Source organism: Protopterus annectens, chromosome 6.part0 (genome assembly GCF_019279795.1).
Source record: "Protopterus annectens isolate FY-2018-M chromosome 6.part0, PAN1.0, whole genome shotgun sequence".
Taxonomy (NCBI): Eukaryota; Metazoa; Chordata; order Ceratodontiformes; family Protopteridae; genus Protopterus; species Protopterus annectens.
Genome location: NC_056737.1, coordinates 300,042,063 through 300,057,722, shown reverse-complemented (window position 1 = coordinate 300,057,722; position 15,660 = coordinate 300,042,063). Strand labels below are relative to the sequence as shown.

The following is a 15,660-nucleotide window of genomic DNA, read 5'->3' as shown; positions in this document are numbered from 1 at the left end:
TGGAAAGGAGAATTGCAGAATGTTTTTTGTCCAGAGGGCAATTTAATAACTGTCCTTTAATATCCTGTGTAAGGGTCTGAATCTTTAGCCATACATGTGTGCAGACCACTGCATGCTTATGGCTACCTACCATTCATGGCATCATACCTACATGTATTCCCACCTTGAATGCAGTAATATGCAGATCTGCCCTGTATGGTTTCATCAGGGATTTAATTTAAAACCTCCCTCACTTCTTAAGGATGGCTCCCTGCTCTTTAATTCTACCATTAACCACAAGGCAGGACAAGTGTAGAACTTTGTACAAAAATCCAGCACCTTGCTCTCCTGGTCCAGTAAGGAAGACTTTAACACCCTGGTATACCACCTAGCAGTGTCACAAGGTAACACTCTGTTTCACAGGTACTTGAGGGTTTTCTGAAACTTGTCTTAGGTTTCAGAACTTGGCTCAATACACTCTTTAACATGTATCCTTACACATGTGGACATTGGTAGAGGAGGTAAATACCAGCTGCTGGCCTTGGCTGTTCTACAGCTAAAAACTTAAGTACAGTTCTGAGACCAATTTGTATGGTTACTTAGAACGTCTTCATAAGGTTTAAAATCCCTTTGGGAGCAGAATGTGAGGTAAAGAGATCTGTGCTTAACAGGTAGGAAGTCCTCTAACTGCAAACATGAGATATCTAAGGTAGGATATTCTTGCAGATGGAGGAGCCACTCCCAACATAAAAAAGTTGGGGCCCTGGAAGTAAATCTTGTGCCATGTGGCCACATCCCGTTGTGATCAAAAGGGGTAGAGGCTGATGGGAGTTCCTGAAAAATAGCCATTTGGTCTTAAAAATCCAGTGAAACAGGAGAGACTCAACTGCCCTTACATCACTATCAATAATTGCCAAGGCTTTAACCCTCTGGTGCTTACTGTACAAAAATAGAATATGCCTGTGAAATGGGCAGATGTCTGGGAACTGCATCAGGCTTGGTAGCTCATTCATTTCCAGGGATGTCTAACAAGAAGTAAAAGGTGTCATGTCACTATCTGCCTTTAAGTGGGATAAAATTGAAAGGAGCAAGTTTTGTTAAAAGTAGTGGCACTGGAATCAGGTAAGGTAAAGTCCCACAGGGACCAGTTATCTGCAGGACTTTGCTGCATATGGCTCTTTGGGTGATGGTCTTTTGCTAAATGAAGGTTCTACTGCTGGTGCTCGTGTGCCAGCCCCTAATCTTTTTGGATTTTAGTAAAGCCAAAGATTACATGTTTCTTGAACTGTCGTCTTGTTAAGCTGCACAGTGATTGCAGAGGGAGATTTTATGTTTGTTCACCAAACAAAGGCAATAAAAGTGATAGCTTTTGGAATGAACTTTGCCTTCCACAGGCACAGTTAATATTTTTCCGAAATGCCACACACTTTACATAGGGAAGTGGAAGCCAAATTACAGTTAAACTGGATATATTTTTCTGGTGGGGACAAATTCACAGACATATTGCTGACGGATTCTTGCATTTTAGTTGGATGTTAGGTCAACATCCTGTGTAGGGGAAGGAGTCCTGATGTTCTTCGTGTTTCACTGTTGCAGTCATCACATTTGGGTTCTCTGCTTGCAGTAGCCCTCATTCAGCCTGATTAACAAAGTCTTGGGTCCTGCGTCGGTTGCTGTCCCTTCTTCCGTAACGTCAGGGGTATAAAACATGCAGCCGACGCCATTACATTAGTCTTTCTTGCCGTGCGGTGGCCGAAGCAGTTTACAAGTGCCGGTCGGCCGACTCCTGAAATGTTCGTTTTCGAGTTTCAGAACCGAAGACTTCAACTAAAAGCTAAGTACACCGTTGAGGAAACTTTTTCTTGCTCTAAACCGATGTCACTAAAAGTAAATAATTACATTACTAGTGGAAAGCAAATAGACCCGCGGTAACATTGTCTCCTCACAGTAAGATGCTGTCTGGTTTGATTCTCAGCTAGTGCATCTTCTGCATGAAGACATGCGCGAATGGGCGTACTTTCCTTGAAGGTTGTGCGTCAGGGCTGGTAACTCGGCACATAAAAATCAACTACCAATTAGCGGACCGGAGTTCCGCTGTGGCGATCCCTAACCGGGAAAAGCCGAAAGACACAACAAATTGTGGAATGCAAATACCTCATAAAGATTTTAATTCGTACTGTATTCCTTGCCTAGGCCCTGACCATGACGTACCTCACTGTTCGTTTTGTGCCTTATTTAAACCACAAACTATCTGTCGTCAGCATATTTTCGCTTCTAAATATTTTGGTGCTCTGTTCAGTTATCCTGATATGTCTTCAGTAAGCCATCTGACTACCGATATTCCGAAAAAACGCAAAGATAAAGACAGGCTGCCTAGGTCCAAAGCTGCTGACGACGCTTCTCCTAAGCCAGTTCGCCGGTACTCAGTGAGGTGCTTTCGCAGCCCCTGATACCCACTACTTCAGATTCGCAGGCCTCTACTGAGACCCATTCGGAGTCTGGTATGCCGCGAGATGCTTCAGTTGTGGAACCTGCGGATGTCTCTACCTTGGATGGGTCCGGAGCCGCTGTGCAGGCACCGGCTTCTGAGGGTGTATTCAGGCCTACTGACTTGCGTATTAAACAGATGCCATCTTCTTCTTCAAGGCCTAAAACTCGTACCATGCCTAGAAAACTGACGCCCAGACCGCATGGTCAGGCCTCTCTGCCTAAAAAAACAAATGTTAAGAATGGCTGAAGACCATATTATTTTAATCAGGGAAGCCAATCTTCCCCCACTAAGAGACCTAGGACTGAATTTGCTTATGATACGTCTGACCAGGATTCTGAATTTTCTGTTTCCTCTGATGACCAGAATTTACCCTTGTCTACCTATGAGGATTCTGATGCTGAGGACTCTTTTCCCTCTGCTTCTCCCCCAGAGGATTTCTCTTTTGGTGAAACCTTACATACTCTCAGGGAGCATTTTCATTGGGAAGGCCAGGATTTCTCTGTTTCTAAAAAGAGGCTTAGGGATTTCTTACTACTGCCCCAGCATAGGCCTTTAGCCATACCTCCTGTACTAGACATTGATGATGCCTTTTCAGAATCTAGCTTGGCCCCTGACTCTTTACCTCCTGCTCCCAGAAAACCTGACTGATATTACAGGGTCCTTGACTCTCTCAAGTTCCTTTTTAAAAATCCTACTGTGGACCCTGAGACCATTTCACAGGCACCCAAGGGTATTAAAGCTACTACTGCCAAGAATCCTACCCCCTCTGATAGAGACTCCAGGGCGCTGGATAGATGGGGTAAGAAGGTATACACTTCTGCAACTTTGGCCATTAGGGCTTTAAACTGCCAGTTTCATATGTTAAAGTATCAGCAGCATATTATTGGATTGCTTAAACAGAAAATGATGATTCCTGATTGTGCTGAAAATAAGGATTTACTGCACTCAGCTGAACAAGTTGGAAAACATACTTTGCAAATGTGGATGTTCTTCATCTCACATTGCTGCAGTCCTTACACTTGGGTAGTCCGCTGTCCACGGTCGGCCCGAATATCAAAGTATAAGGCTGACGTCGGTCAAGGCGCATTTGACTGACATCAGGATGTCAGGGTACAAATGCGCATGACCGACGTCATATCCTCAGTCTTTTTTGCCGCATGGTCCGATGCAGAAGCAGCATTGCAAGTGCCGGTTGGCGTTCTGAGATTTTTCGATTTCGAAGTTTCAGACCGAGTTCAAAGTTGGCTAAGTACCCCGTTGGGGAATATTTTAGTTTTTTCTTGCCTCAGTGATTTACCGGATGTCAGAAAAAGTCAATAATTGCATTTCTTGTGGGAAACCGATACCGCATAGAGATTATCATACTTTGTGTATTCCTTGCTTAGGGCCTGAGCACGACGTTGTTGGCTGTTGCTCTTGTGCTAGATTTAATAAACGCACTATAAAGAGGAGATTGGATTGTGCAAGGTTAGTCTTTGGGAAGCGGTGCAATTATAACATGCCGTCGGATGCTCCGACGCCCGCTTCTACAAAGAAGCGCAAGGACAAAGCAGTTAAGCCTAGACTGGAAGAACCGTCTGTTCCGAACGCCGGTTCTTTAGAGGTGTCGGTGGAGCCGGTGGCTCCACCGGAGGTTTCTTTGTGTTCCCAGGGTGAGACTTTAGTATTGCAAGATGTGGCCTCTCAGGAGGCAAGTCAAGCTGAGGGGGCTTCTCAGGTTACTATACTCCCCTCCCTTCCAAGGGTGGCTAGGCCCTGTCCTTCTGTTTCTAAGGCTTCTCCCAGGGGCAGGCCAGGTTTAGCTTCAGTTGGTGTTACCCCTAGCTCTTCAGGTACTGTGCCCAAGAAGCATATGCTTAAATTGGCAGAAGATTTAATTACTTTGATTAGGGGTTCTATGCCCCCTCCTGATAAGAGGCCTAGGGTGGAGCCTGAGCTGGGGGGTTTTGAGCAGGCTTCAGATGTGTCAGAGTCTTCGGCTGAAGACTTGCAGGAGTACTCTCCTTATTCTGATTCTGATGTGGATGATTCTACTCCTTCTGCTTCTCCTCCTGAGGATTTTTCTTTTTCAGAAACTCTTCATTCCATGAGGGAGCATTTTAAGTGGGAAGGTCAGGACTTCTCTGATTCCAGGAAAAGGCTTAGGGAATTTTTGTTTTTACCCCAGCATAGGCCTTTGGCTATACCTCCTGTTTTGGATGTAGTGGAAGATGTTTTTACAGAGGCTTCCCTTAATCCTGATTCTTTGCCTCCTGCTCCTGTTAAGCCGGATAGGTATTACAGGGTGCCTGAAGCTCATAAGTATCTTTTTAAGAGTCCTAGGGCAGACCCAGAAGCTGTTAGCCAGGGGCCTAAAGGTGTTAAGGCTTCTGTTGTTAAGAATCCGGTTCCTGCAGACAAAGAGGCTAGGGCGTATCCTTCTTATGATTCCCAGTCTAGGGGTAGATCTAGACGTGGTAGGGGCAGAGCTCAGGGCTCTTTCAGGCCTAGAACAGGGAGTTCTCCTTCACAGTCTTCAGGTGAGGGCAGGGGTCAGTCCTTTCGTAAACAGACCCAATGACCTACCTTTTCAGCTGCCAGAGCCTTCTCGTCTGGCAGCACCTTTGGGAGGAAGGTTGGCACTTTTCAAAGAAAATTGGAGTTTAATTACCCAAGACAAATGGGTATTGGATATCCTACACCAAGGTTACAGGTTTTATTTCCATACCTTGCCTCCGTTCAGGGGCATGCCAGACGTTCCTCCTCAACAAAGAATAGAGGCTCACAAGCAAATTTCTGTTACTTCAACTAGGGGCCATACAGCCGGTCCCTATGCCAGAAGTGGGCCTAGGATTTTATTCTCGCCTGTTCCTAGTACCAAAGAAGGGGAACACGTGGAGACCAATTTTGGATCTATCTATCCTCAACACTTATCTGGACATTCCCAAGTTCAAAATGTTGACGTTACAACAGCTTTTGCCTCTGCTGGGCAAAGATCATTGGATGGTAACTTTGGATCTCAAGGAGGCTTACCTTCATGTTCCTATCAGACTAAGTTGCAGGCAAGCAATGATTTTGTGGGAGACTGCTCTCAAGTTACAACTCAATCTTCAGGCAAGGTTTCTGCCAGGAGCACAGAACTCCTTAGCAGATGTGTTGAGCAGACGAATTATGGATCCCCACGAGTGGAAATTGGATCCTCATGTGTTTCAGAAATTGACAGTGTCATGGGGAACTCCAGACATAGATCTGTTCGCTTCTCCACTAAACCATCAGCTGCCAAAGTTTTGCACAAAAAGGTTTCATCCCACAGCTTGGAAAGTGGATGCTCTTTCTTTCAATTGGAGCAGTCTTCATGTGTATGCCTTTCCACCTCTGCCTCTCCTCCCAAAGGTACTTCTAAAGGTCAGACAGGACAAGCCAAGGATGATTTTAATAGCTCCAGATTGGCCTCGACAGCACTGGTACCCATTACTGAGAAGTCTGGTACGGAAGCCTCCATGGCCTTTGCCTTCGATTCCACACCTGTTGTCACAGGAGGACAGCCATTTGCTCAATGTCAAACTTCACTCTCTTCACCTAACAGCCTGGCATATTCTGTTTTGAACCATAAAGTGTCTCAACTTCCACAACAAGTTTTGAATGTGATTTTGGAAGCTAGAAGGCCTAGTACAAGGAAAGTGTACGCAGATAAATGGAAGAGATTTTTATTTTGGAGTGCAGCAAAAGATTTTGATGTTTCTGAGCCTAATTTGAGTGTGGCTCTTCAATATCTTACTGAGTTACTGGACAAAGGTTTGTCTTTCTCTTCTATTAAGGTTCATGCTGCATCAATTTCGGCTCACTATGATTGTGACCCACCATTGTTTTCTCATCCTTTGTTCAAGCAATTTCTTAGAGGGGCAAAGAATATAAGACCCCCAAAAGAGCTCCTACTCCTGCTTGGGACCTCAATTTTGTGTTGGAGAAACTCACTCTACAACCTTTTGAGCCTGCAGCTACTTCTGAGTTGAAATATTTGTCATGGAAGACTGCTTTTTTGTTGGCAATTACTTCTGCAAGAAGGGTTTCTGAATTGCAGGCCCTTATGGCAGTTGAGCCTTTCTTGATTTTCCATAAGGATAGGGTATCATTACGCACTAATCCTTCCTTTATGCCTAAGGTGGTTTCTAGTGTGGCTTTAAACCAAACTATTCATTTGCCTACTTTTATGCAAATCCTCAAAATAAAGGGAAAAGATTTTGCACACTTTAGATGTACACAGGCAGTTGCGATATTATTTGGACAGAACTAAAGGGTTCAGGCAGTCTCAGCAGTTGTTTGTTTCTTTTGCTTTGAGTTCTCAGGGCAAGCCTGTGTCAAAACAAACTATTTCTAAGTGGATTGGGTTTTGCATTGCTTTCTGTTATTCCCATCATGGCAAGGAGATTCCAGCTGGGATTAGGCCTCATTCCACTAGGGCTACTGCCACTTCAACAGCTTTTTGAGGGAGTGGCAACCAAGGATATTTTGGAGGCAGCTACTTGGAGTTCAGTGCATACTTTCTCTAGGCATTATCACCTGCCACTTTACTCTAAATCCAGGGCTGGTTATGCCACTGCTGTTTTGCAGGGCATCTTGGCAGCTCCTGCTTCCTTGTAGTTAGCCATCCTCCCTTACCTCTGCTTTGGGATTCTACCCAAGTGTAAGGACTGCAGCAATGTGAGATGAAGAACATAGTACAGTTTTGTACCTACCATAAATGTAGATGTTCAAGATCCACATTGCTGCAGTCCAATTACCTCCCTCCTTCCACTCTGTAGTTAGAGGTGGTTGTGTGGGTTGGGTTGTACATATTGTGTATTTTGTATATATTGTACATATAGTTAGTGCAAGGGTGGTGGGTTGGTTGTTTGCTGTCTTTTGGTTTTGACCTTTATTTTTAGGGTCTTCTGACATCTGGGGCAAGAAAAGACTGAGGATATGACGTCGGTCATGCGCATTTGTACCCTGACGTCCTGATGTCAGTCAAATGCGCCTTGACCGACGTCAGCCTTATACTTTGATATTCGGGCCGACCGAGGACAGCGGACTACCCAAGTGTAAGGACTGCAGCAATGTGGATCTTCGAACATCTACATTTATGGTAGGTACAAAACTGTACTTTTTGATTCACTAGAAGCATCTTGCAGGGCTGCTGTAACTGGGTCTGTACTTAGAAGGCATGCTTGGCTTAAGGAGCAATCCTTGCCAGATCATGTTAAAGCAAAATTACTGGATGCTCCCTTAAACCAAGACCGCCTGTTTGACAACAAGGCAGAAGAAGTTCTTAAAAAGATGGAGGAAAAAGCAAAATCTATGCAAACTGTAAAAGGTTTTTTACAAGTACAACCTCCAAAGTTTAGTAGGCATTTGCCTTCCAAGAATTGGTCCTTTCCTGCCTCTTCCAGACCTTCAGTCCAAACCCAGATCCAGCAGAGCTCCCAGGCTTCAGTCCCAGGGTACGCACAGGACTAAGCAGTGGAGGGGCCTCCACTTCCAAATCTGACTTCTCCCTTTGGTAAACTGTCTCAATGACGTCTTTTTAAAACTTCCAAGCACTTCTCAACTAACTGCCCCTTTGGGGGAAAGATTGCTCTTCATTCAAATACTGGGAACTCATTACCCAGGACAAATGGGTTCTAAATATAGTGTCCCAGGGATACAGATTTCTCTTCCCACACGTTACAATACCAAGCGGATGGCCAGAACTACCCCCAAATCAGCGGGCAGAGGCCCAAAAGCAAGTACTTTCTCTCTTAAGCATGGGGGCTATTCATTTGGTACCAGAAGAGGAAAAGGGACAAGGTTTCTACTCGAGACTTTTCCTGGTACCCAGAAAAGACAGTTCATGGCATCTATCCTGCACCTGTCTACACTAAACACCTTTTTGGTGATTCCAAAATTCAAGATGCTGACTCCAGTTGCTCCCTATGCTAGGCAAAGATGCCTGGTTGGCAACACTAGATTTAAAAGAAGCACACTTGCACATCCCAAACAGGGAATCTTGCAGAAGATACCTATGCTTCAAAGCAGGCTACAGGCACTGTCAGTTCTCTGCACTGCCCTTTGGCTTATCTACTGCGCCCAGGGTATTCACAAAGTGCCTAGCTCCAGTCATTGCATTTTGCAGGCAAAGAAATATTCAAATATACCCTTACCTGGACGATTGTTTAATTCAGGCAGAAAGCCAGGACATACTTTTGAATCATCTGGCCTTTGTACAAAGGGTGCTGACTTGTCTGGGGTACACCATAAATGAAAAGAAATCACACCTGGTACCCTGTCAACAAATTAGATTCCTGGGAGCAAGCTTGAATAGAACTTTCCCGTATGGCTTTCCTCATGCTGGAGAAACAAATTCATTTGACAACCTACTTCAAACAAGTGGTCACAAAAACCCTGCTTATCTACAAGGCAAATACTACAAGCCTTGGGGTTCATGGCCTCCTGCATCCTTCTAATTCCATATGCAAGACTGCATATGAGGAAACTATAATGGTATCTAAAAAGCCTATGGTGTCAATATTCTCAGGATCTAGAAGCAATGATTCCTATCCTACCTTGCATACGCCTAGAGTTTCTTTGGTGGGCAGAGGCCTGCCACCAAAATAAGGGACTACCATTCACACTACCCCCTGCCACCCAAACCCTAACAGACTCATCAGACTATGCATGTGGGGGGGCCTCACCTGGCAGGGAAGTGCATTCAGGGCAAATGGAACCCAAATCAAATGCACCTGCATATCAATCAAAAAGAAATGTTAGCTGTGCAGAATGCTCTGACAGTCTTCAAAGACCACATTCTTCCAGGACAATTAATGGTAAAGACGGACAACACCACTGATGTTCATCGTGCATACAGCTGCAGTCATAACAGATGGGTTCTCCTGCCGTCAGGCGGGTCCTCGGTCGGCCGAATTCCAAAGTCTAGGTCCGGCGTCGGTTGTCGTCGCTTCTTCCCTGACATCAGTGCGACAGGGGTATAAAAGAACCAGCTGACGCCATGTTCTTCAGTCTTTCTTGCCGCGTGGTGCCCGAAGCAGAAGCAGTTCGCAAGTGCCGGTCGGCCAGCTCCTGAGATTACGAAAAATTTTGAAAACCGAAGTCTTCCTAAAAGCTAAGTACCCCATTGGGGAAACTTTTCTTGCTTCAGACCGATGTCAGACAAAGTTAATAATTGTATTTCTTGTGGGAAGCAAATACCGCATAAGGATTTCCATTCCCTCTGTATACCTTGTTTAGGCCCAGACCACGACGTCTCGGTCTGTCACTGTTGTGCTACATTCAACAAACGCACTATTAAGCGTCGGGCGGAGTTCGCCCAGCATTTTTTTGGGAAAGCATTTAACTATACCATGTCGTCGGATACTCCGACACCGGTTTTGTCTAAAAAACGCAAAGACAAGTACCGACACTCGAGGTCCGCGGCCTCTACCGACACCACGCCAAAGCCGACTACACGTGGTCTGGTTCTCAGTGAGGTGCCTACGCAGCCCCTGACTACCAACGACACATCTTTGGCGGTGCCTCCTGTACCCGAGGTCGCAGGCTCCTCGGCCCACACCCCGACTACAGATACCGAAGCCACTCTTGGCGTTGAAACACAGAATGTGGACAAGTCCACCTCCACTCAAGGTGTCTTCAGACCTTCCTCTTCTTTCTCCATCAAGGCTTTCACCAAGTCTAAAGCAACCATGCACCCTAAGAGACCAGTTTCACAGGGCCCATCTCCAGGCCCCATGCCTAAGAGACAGATGCTTTAAATGGCTGAGGATTTAATTACTCTAATCAGAGGTTCTCAGCCACCTCCGGACAAAAGGCCCAGAGTGGAGGAAGATTCCCCCTCCTCTGAAAAGGGATCCATTATTTCAGAACACTCTGATGATCAGGAACAGGCTTACTCCCCTTTTGAAGACTCTGATGCAGAGGAGTCTATTCCTTCTGTATCCCCCCTGAGGATTTCTCATTTGGGGAAACTTTGCATACCTTAAGGGAACACTTCCACTGGGAAGGCCAGGATTACTCAGATTCCAAGAAAAGGCTCAGGGAATTTCTTTTGTTACCCCAGCACAGGCCTCTGGCTATACCTCTTGTCTTGGACATCCTAGATGATGTTTACTTGGAGGCCTGCCTTAACCCTGACTCTCTACCTCCAGCTCCAGTTAAGCCTGACAGGTACTACAGGGTTCCTGACTCGCACCAATTTCTTTACAAAAGCCATGCTGCTGACCTAGAAACCATCTCACAGGGACCCAAGGGAGTTGAGGCTTCCATTGCCAAAAAAACATTGCCTTCCGAGAGAGATTCCAGATCCTTAGAAAGGTGGGGAAAAAAGGTATATACCTCTGCTACCTTAACCATGAGGGCCTTAAACTGTCAGTTTCATAAGCTAAAATACCAACAGTTTCTGTTATCTCAATTGAAAAGTAAAATGTCACAACCTGAACAACCAGACTTGAAGGAGTTGCAGGATTTGATGCATAGTGCAGAACAAGTGGGTAAACATACCTTACAATGTGGTTTTGATGCTCTAGAGGCCTCATGTAGAGCTGCTGTTACAGGCTCAGTCATACGCAGGCATGCTTGGCTCAAGGAACAAACCTTGCCTGATCATGTCAAAGCTAAATTACTAGACGCCCCTCTTCAAAAGGATGTACTATTTGGGGCAAATGCTGAGGAAGTATTACGAAGAATGGAGGAAAAAGCTAAATCAATGCAAACTGTGAAAGAATTTCTGCAGGTTCAACCACCACGTTTTAGTAGAAATTGGCCTTCCAAAAACTGGTCCTTTCCTGCAACGGACAGACCCCAAAGAGGCAGATACAGGCGCCCGAGGGGCAGAGGACAACCACAAGGATCGTACAGAGGCAGACAATGGCAAGCTCCTACACAAAGAGGTGGTGAGGACAACTCACAATCTTTCAGAAAGCAAACCCAATGACTTTCCCCTTTGCAGGCCAACCAGGTCTCAAATGGCAGCCCCCTTAGGAGGAAAGCTGGCATTATTCTCAAAAAATTGGCATGTTGTCACAAAGGACAAATGGATCCTGGACATTATAAACAGAGGCTACAAATTCCACTTTCATACCCTTCCAAAAATGAGAGGCATGCCAAAACTGCCACACAATCAAAGGGCAGAGGCACAAAAGCAAATTTCAGATCTTGTAAACATGAAAGCTATTAAAGAGGTACCTACACACGAACAAGGTCAAAGTTTTTATTCCAGGCTATTTCTGGTGCCAAGGAAGGGAAAAGATTGGAGACCTATTTTGGATCTTTCCATCCTAAACACATTCCTACTCATACCAAAATTCAAGATGCTCACTCTACATAACTTCTTCCCATGCTGGGCAAGGAGTCTTGGCTGGTAACATTGGACCTCAAGGAGGCATACCTGCATGTCCCAATCAGACAAAATTGCAGAAGATACCTCAGATTTCTTGCAGGTTCAACCCATTATCAATTCTCTGCATTGCCCTTTGGCTTATCTACTGCACCCAGAGTATTCACGAAATGCCTGGCATCAGTAATTGCCTACTGCAGACTTCAAGGGATACAAATATACCCTTATTTGGACGACTGCCTGATCCAAGCAGACAGCAAGCACATTCTTCTGAAACATCTGGCTTATGTAATGTTATTAAACTCTCTGGGATACACTGTCAACAAAGAGAAATCAAGGCTAATACCCTCTCGAAATATAATTTTCCTGGGTGCCAATTTGGACACAAACACCCAGATGGCCTACCTCACGCCAGAGAAGCAGGGGCAACTAATTCAATATTTCAAAACACTGGCAAATTGCACCAGGCTGACTGCAAGGAAAATCCTGCAGACTCTGGGATTCATGGCATCTTGCATCTTGCTAATCCCATGTGCAAAGCTGCATATGAGAAAACTACAATGGTACCTAAAAAACATATGGTCTCAACACAGCCACAGTTTGGAAACAATAATACCACTACTTCCATGTCTGCAAAAGGAATTTCTGTGGTGGGCTCAAGCATGTCAAGCAAACACAGGTCTTCCATTCAGCAAGCCTCAAGCAAATCAAGTCATCACAACAGGCGCTCGGACTACGCCTGGGGGGCACACATGACAGACCGGTGCATTCAGGGCAAATGGTCCCAAAAAGAAAAGCACCTTCACATCAATCAAAAAGAAATGCTAGCAGTAATAAATGCTATTATAGCTTTCAAGGACCTTCTACAACCAGGTCAACTATTGATAAGAACGGACAACACCACAGTTATGTGGTACATAAACAAGCAGGGAGGAACACATTCCTATCCCCTATGCAGACTGGCCATATCACTTTGGAACATGGCCATGGGCTTACAAATGGAACTACAAGCACAGTACTTGCCAGGCAAGGAAAACAGGCTGGCAGACAACCTAAGCAGGAATATGACAGATCCACATGAATGGATGTTGCTTCCAAAAGTATTTTACAGAAATAATCCAAGAATGGGGAAGGCCAGACATAGATCTCTTTGCCTCCCACAAAAATCATCAATTGACAAAATTCTGCTCGAGGGCCTTCCACCCAAAGGCCTGGAGAAGTGGACGCTCTCTCTTTCAGCTGGACATCAATGACAGTTTATGCCTTCCCGCCTCTTCCTCTGCTGCCCAAAGTCCTATTGAAGACCAGAGCAGACAGACCAAAGATGATCCTCATTGCTCCGGACTGGCCAAGGCAACACTAGTACCCACTCCTGAGGAGCTTGACTCATTCCCCTCCATGGACCCTGCCTCTAATGCCTCTTCTTCTGACTCAGCACAGCTTCAAAACTCTTCACAGTCAGCTAAAAACACTCAATCTAGCCGCATGGAAGATTCCTTAGCATCACAGCAGGCCCTACTCTCCAAGGAGGTGCAGGATGTCATTTTGGAGGCCAGAAGGCCATCAACTAGAAAAGCTTACTCTGCAAAATGGAAATGTTTTTGTGTCTGGAATGAGAAAAAGGGCCAGAACCCTGGAAAACTGAATTTACCTCAAATACTACAATATTTGGCTGAACTACTAAGCAGTGGACTTTCGTTCTCCTCCATCAAAATACATGCCTCAGCCATTTCTGCAGAATACAACACTGATCGTCCTTTATTCTCTCACCCTATTTTAAGACAGTTCCTCAGAGGGGCTAAGAATTTAAGACCTCCAAGGAAACAACCAATACCTGCTTGGGATCTAAATTTAATTCTGGAAAAACTGACTTTGCCTCCTTTTGAGCCAGCTGCTTCATCAGATTTGCAATATTTGTCCTGGAAAACAGCTTTCCTTCTGGCTATCACTTCAGCTCGTAGAGTTTCAGAACTACAGGCCCTCATGGCTGTCCAGCCTTTTATCTTCCATCAGGACAGAGTTTCATTACGAACCAACCCTTCCTTTATGCCTAAAGTGGTATCCAGGGTAGCTTTAAATCAGGCCATACATTTACCTACTTTTTATCCCAATCCCCAAAACAAAGGGGAGAGATTACTACATTCCTTGGACATCCACAGGCAACTGCGTTTATTTGGACAGAACAAAGCCTTTCAGAAAATCACAACCGCTCTTTGTGGCCTATGCAGTAGGAGCTCCAGGAAAGCCAATTTCCAAGCAGACAATCTCAAAATGGATAGCCCACTGCATACGCTTTTGCCATTCCTTTCATGGCAAAACTGTTCCTACAGGCATTAGAACTCATTCCACCAGGGCCACAGCCACCTCTGCAGCCTTCCTCAGAGGAGTTCCTACCAAGGATATCTTGGAAGCAGCCACTTGGAGTTCTGCGCATACCTTCTCCAAACACTACAACCTACCATTATACTCCAAATCTAGAGCAGGCTTTGCCACTGCAGTCTTGCAGGACATTTTGGCTCCTCCTAGTTCCACCTAGTGCCTACCACCCCTTTCTTAGCTTTGGGATTCTACCCATCTGTTATGACTGCAGCTGTATGCACGATGAACATAGTACAGTTTTGTACCTACCATAAATGTAGATGTTCGAGTGCTAATACAGCTGCAGTCCAGGTTCCCCTCCCTCCTTCCCCTCTAGGGGTATTCTTTTATGGTGTATTTGCTTGCAACTACTGATGTTCTTCATCTCACATTGCTGCAGTCCTAACACTTGGGTAGTCCGCTGTCCCAGTCGGCCCGAATACCAAAATATAAGGCTGACGTCGGTCAAGGCGCATTTGTCTGACATCAGGACGTCAGGGTACAAATGCGCATGACCGACGTCATATCCTCAGTCTTTTTTGCCGCATGGTCCGATGCAGAAGCAGTTTTGCGAGTGCAGGTTGGCGTTCTGAAATTTTCTGAAGTCGGAGTTTCAGACCGAATCAAAGTTGGCTAAGTACCCGTTGGGCAATATTTTGGTTTTTTCTTGCCTCAGTATTTAACCGGATGTCAGAAAAAGTAAATAACTGTATTTCTTGTGGGAAACAGATACCTCATAGGGATTACCATACCTTGTGTATACCTTGCTTAGGGCCTGAGCACGATGTTGTTGGCTGTCGCTCTTGTGCTAGATTTAACAAACGCACTATTAAGAGAAGATTAGATTGTGCCAGGTTAGTTTTTGGGAAGCGTTGTAATTACAACATGCCGTCGGATGCTCCGACGCCCGCTTCGTCTAAAAAGCGCAAGGACAAAGCAGCGAAGCCTAGGGTGGAAGAACCGTCTGTCCCGGATGTCGGTTCTTTAGAGGGCTCGGTGGAGCCGGTGGTTCTACCAGAAGTTCCTTTGGATTCTCAGGGAGACTTTACTGTTACAAGATGTGTCCTCTCAGGAGGTAGGCCAGGCTGAAGGGGCTTCTCAGGTAGCTGTTCTCCCTCCTTCCTAAGGTGGTTAGGCCCTCCCCTTCTGTTTCCAAGGCTTCTTCTAGAGGCGGGCCAGGGTAAACTTCAGTGGGGGACCACCCTAGTTCTTCAGGGTGCCTACCTAAGAAACATATGCTTAAAATGACAGAAGATTTGATTACTATGATTAGAGGTTCTATGCCCCCTGATAAGAGGCCTAGGGTGGAACCTGAGCTTGAGAGTTTTGAGCAGTGTTCGGAGGCTTCTGAGTCTTCGGCTGAAGACTTGCAGGAGTATCCTCCTTATTCTGATTCTGATGTAGATGATTCTACTCCTTCGGCTTCTCCTCCTGAGGATTTTTCTTTTTCAGAGACTCTTCATTCCATGAGGGAGCATTTTAAATGGGA

The 15,660-nt window shown here is 45.4% G+C and overlaps 1 protein-coding gene across 1 annotated transcript in view; it reads left to right on the top strand.

Annotated features, from left to right (window-relative positions):
• LOC122804273 (SRA stem-loop interacting RNA binding protein) overlaps positions 1-15,660 on the top strand; it is a 310,845-nt gene that overhangs the window by 186,803 nt on the left and 108,382 nt on the right. The window lies entirely within an intron of this gene.